A 5,238-nucleotide genomic window follows, 5' to 3' on the forward strand; every position below is an offset into this window, starting at 1 on the left:
TCCGTTTTATTACAGAACATACTTTGTTTTTCTTCTTATCCTCTCTGCCTCTCACGGGGAGTCTTTGACCCCACAATTGATGAAAAACCATGAGAACTCTCTCAGAGTTCTGATTGGTTAACACAACCATCATGTCTGAATGCTTCGCGGAAAGTAGAATTAAAATCAGACTTTTTTCTTTGACTCTTTGTTCAACCTACGAACCATAGAAGATAAAACCACTGCTCCCAATCTTGTGTTAAATCCTCCCACCTCCAACTTGACCTTGCGGCCACCAAACATTTCCCTTCAAAGTGTATTGGCTCATTTGTATTTGATTGGTTTCAATCTTTGACTCCTGTCCAAGTGTGTCTGTCTGTTTAATCCACTCCTTCATGTCTGCCTAATCCAGCAGGATTAAAAAGACGCTGGTGTGAAGGAAAATAATCCCGTGTGTTGTTTTACGTGTTGTGTGTTTGTTTCTAAGCGTCACTAACATCAGGTTGTGGGGACATTCCTTCTCTGTGTTGTTTGTTCCTGGTTTTTCTCTCTTCATTTCCTCTGGTCATCGTCAGCTTCCTGTTTGACTTTGTAGTTTTCTTCCTGCTGTTCACACATGTTTAGATTAACTTCCCATGTTTGGGGGTGGGGGGTGGGGGGGTTCTCAATTTCTTCATATTTGTATGACCTAATGTGTGTAATCAGTGAATGACGCAGTACTGTACACCCCCTTACCCCAACACACACCCACACACACAACACACGCCACCTAGCCATCCTAATCCTAACAATTCATTTTGAGTAGAAATTCAAACCTCCCTACAGGGTGAAAGTGATTTCTTTTTCAAGCCAGAAGATGGAGAAAGCCATTGAGATGAAAACCATCTCGTCTCCTAACTACATTACAGCTGCCAACATCAGGAACTCCATCTAATATTCTTGCATGAAAACGTAATCATAGAAATGATGCGTTTGTGTGCTTTTACAAAGTAGGAGATTATTTGAATCAAAGCTGCTTCATAAACGAATGGGTGAAAACAACACTGGGGCCGGAGCAGATGTCCTGCTGAGTCATGATAAGACCCTGAGAGCAGTTTAAGAAGCAGGAAACGAATCCAATTCTTTTTCTTTGTTGAACCTTCTCCTCCAGCGTTTTTATCTCATAATGTCGTCCTGTTTAATATGGCCCCCAATAAGAAGCGTGGTCCTTTGTCTTAGGCAGAGCCACAGAAGAGCAGTTGTTGTGGTTGTGTGTGTGGGTTTGTGTGTGTGTGTGTGTGTGCTCTGGGGCCTGGGCAGATTGGGCTGAATGCATTAGCGGGCTCTAAAGAGGAGCAGCTGCTGTACAGGGAAACAGTCGTTGTGTGAATACATGTCTCTTAGCAACCTCTAGTATTTTAAGGTCTTGATCAGTTCTATCTGTGACCATCATCTAGGCCACGACAGATGCCTTTTGTTTACACGGAAGCGGTCAGACCATGTTTACACCCTTTCATTACGATCACTCCTCGTGTTTCCACCTGTGTCGACTATTAATGCAGGCCAGACAGAAACGTAGCTCAAATAAATCTTGTTGGGTTTTTTTCAAATATCTTTAATAATACTCAAATTTTGTATTTATTTTTTTCCTTATGTACATATCGGGATTGTGAGGTGCAGTTATATATGCCATTGAAAGTATTTTTTTTGGGGGGGGGGTCTCAACTTTGTCATCTGGTTTATTATGGGATGGCTTCACCATTTGTCTGTACCAGGCCTGTAGTAGCTAACGTTAGCTCTGGTGTCTGTACCAGGACTGAAGTAGCTAATGTTAGTTTTGGTGTCTCTGACAGGACTGCAGTAGCTAATTGTTGCTAATTGTTGTAGCTTGCTCACTACAAGTTAACCTGTTAGAGTTAACCTGTTTAAGTTCCACAACTAAATCAAGTTCAATTTTTTTCATTTTGCAGCTCCTGTTTCCTGATGATCATCGTCAGATAAAAGGATGTGGATGAAGGATGCCAGCCTGAGGTTTGGATTCAGAGGCGAGTACAGGTAGGATGTTTGTGTTCTGTGGTCCGTAGACAAACCTGGGTGATATTTAGCAGTGGCTTCAATGAGGCTGTAGTAGCTTTTTTTTTGTGATGAAAATATACAACGGCAAAAACAATAAAACACAAAGGACTGAGATGTAAACAGATCTAAAGGTCACCAAGGTCAAGGTCGGTATAACAGTGAACAGCACATATTCTACGGAGCAGGTTTCCAGTTGAGAATTAGCTTTGTATTAGCACTGTATTTTAAGATAGGCTGTATACCAATCAGGTGATCTTGACCTTGACCAGTGATAATATATATATATATATAAACTACACAGCAGAACATTGTTCTCCTGAGCTGACTACTGACTCAGGCCCAGACCCCTGCTTTTGACTCCTTCAAACAGTTTCCTCGTTAACGTCAGTCTGACAGCTAACCCTCATGAGCGCCCGTTTGTGCACACAGCGCTGTGCATGTGTTATCTGGTAAAAGCGGTTTTAACGGCCTCACAGGAACCGTTTTGTTGAAGGTCAAGGATGTCCTATTATAAACAAACGGTGTGAAGAGCTTGTATTCCTCTGGCCCCAGAGCTCACAGGTCTTTATCCTACTAATAATAACGCAGGGACACATGCGCCTGTGTGTGTCCACATGTACATTACACACACAGACACAGACACTGATCCACCATCACAATACACAGGCCTGTGTGGCTGATACCTGTCAGACCTCACTGAGCTCCTCTGTGCAGCAGTAAACTAATCTCTCAGCATGAAAGTTGGCTGACAGTGAGCGGAGCTGCGTGTGCACGTGTTTAAAGTTGGCTGACAGTGAGCGGAGCTGCATGTGCACGTGTTTCTGAACTCTGTGTGTGTGTGTGTGTGTGTGTGTTCCTCTTGCGGACCTGTGTAACTGCCATTGACTAAGTGGTTTACTGTGTAAACAGGATTTTACAGGTGGGAGGGAAGCAGCTCAATATTTGCTCAGCTATTGGCTGGTAAATGACTTCCTGGTTCTGGGAAACAAAGCACTTTTTTTTATTACCTGAACAAATATACAGGACTGAAAATACATACACCTCAAGTATAAATCCACCCAGAAACAATTTTTTTCAAAAACCCTTGTTCGTACATAATTACTTTTGCAAACAGGAGAGTCGCCCCCTGTTGGTCAACTATGACTAGGTTTTTCTTTTCAAAACTGGAATAGTAAAATGAATATATCAGATTATTCATCAATATTATTAACATTGTTTGAACAAAACAAGGTTTAGCTAATCTCAAAGACAAACTACAGCTATTATCATCTGGCGGCCCGCAGGTCCAATCCAGCCCACCAAACCGTTCAATCAGCTCCGCGACTGGATTCCAAAATAAACATTAAATAATAATGGTAGACAAAAATGTGATTTTTATTTCATTTTATTTGAGTTTCCGTAACAATTCAGTGAGCCCCGGTCTGCAGTTTAGTGTGCTACTGACCAGCATCGCAGAAAAACAACTTATGGTCTGTGGCTTTCAGGCCCAGGTAGGCCTCGTACACACCACTTCCTCAACTTGTTGGGAAGTCTGATCTTCCAACCTCTAAAGAAGTGCAATGGAAAGCCACTCAAAGCCTGACGATCAAATAAAAATGTCTGCCCCCATGAATTTGATCACGCAAATAAATAAATAATAAATGAATGTAATAAACACTCATATAAATAAATACCTAAATAAGACGTTTGCATAAAGACCATACAATTGTTTATCCTTTCATACAGTGTGTTAGTGGAGAGGATGAAAAGACAAGCTTAGCTAATATATTTTAGATAGCTGCGTTTCCTCGTGAGTGATAATCATTTATGACTGACTTTGTCTCCCTGATGACTAGAGCTTGTGGCTAGAACTCTCCCAGTGGAATAGGTCGGAGATCCCAGTTTCTGGAATGCAGGATATGTAAAGCCGGGCTTATCACACCGGCCCAGAGGCTGGAGTGAAAGCACAGGCACGTAACAACACACAGGGTCTCCAGGCCACTGGTGACGTGCCAACTACCTCTCTGTTTTTACAGAGAAGGACAAATAAGAATTATTTTGTTTACTCAAGTTCTTTGATGTAAATTGAATTATATTTATTTTTCTAAATGTCACAGGACCACATTGTCACATTAGGACCAATGATAGACACAAGAGCCCGTGGCGGATTCTGGTCTGTGAAGCTTCTTTTAGGCCTAGTAATTTAGATAGAAACTCTGCTCTATACCATAAAATGGAAGAGTGATAAATATATAAATATATATATATATAAATATATATATATATTAATAATTAAAAACAAATAAAAATGATCATTATTAAAAAGTGAAAGAAGATAGTTCTTAATAGTTCCCCTAAGTGTGACCAGAGGTCGCCAACCTTTTTATACCATGCCATCGTTGAAGGATCATTACATTTTAAAGTAAAACATCTTTCACAACAGACTTTCTTCTGTTAGTATCAGAGTCTGAATGACCTGCTTTTTTTTTTAAACATTGTCAGATTATCTTTTAATGAAAAAGTAAAGGGATATGACTGGATTGAATGAAGTAAATTAGTAGAACTGAAGTACATTTTTTCAGTACCAAATGACCTACGGACTGGCACCGGTCCCTGGACTGGTGTTTGGGGGCCCCTGGTCTGCTGTATTTACCAAGTTAACAGCAGCCGACAGTCTGCTGTTTGTCTCCAGAACAATCTTACCGACTCATGTCTGATTGTTTGATGCCTTTTTCTGACCATCGACCAGTTCCCTGGAACTGAAAATGTCCCGTCACATGTGGCCTGTGGTTCAATTGTGTTGACAAGCACATGCAGTAAATCAGCAGTAAATGGTTACACACTTAATCCTCAAATACTTTAGTGTTTTTTAAAATAATTCCCAACCAGGAGCCGACAGTTGACAGGCTGCTGTCCACACTGTAGTTCACAGAAGATCAGGTGTCGTCTTCTCACTTCTCTTCACAGTTCTATGCATGTGCGTGTGCACACGTATGACAGGTGCCACACACGTCCCGGTAGTGAGTTTGAAACCTTAGAACATGTGCAGTGCTCACAGACAATGACTGTGACTGTTTTGGCAGCAGCAGTAACTGTAGCTGGAGCTGCTCCTTCCACCTGAGGACATCGTCCTGTCGCTCATTAGCAGGGCTGAAGGACAGGGCCCTGGTCTGCTGCTGGGTAACATCATGACAGTGTTCTGCGATGATGCATTGATGACTTGTA

Source organism: Cynoglossus semilaevis, chromosome 9 (assembly GCF_000523025.1).
Source record: "Cynoglossus semilaevis isolate Cse_v1.0 chromosome 9, Cse_v1.0, whole genome shotgun sequence".
Taxonomy (NCBI): Eukaryota; Metazoa; Chordata; class Actinopteri; order Pleuronectiformes; family Cynoglossidae; genus Cynoglossus; species Cynoglossus semilaevis.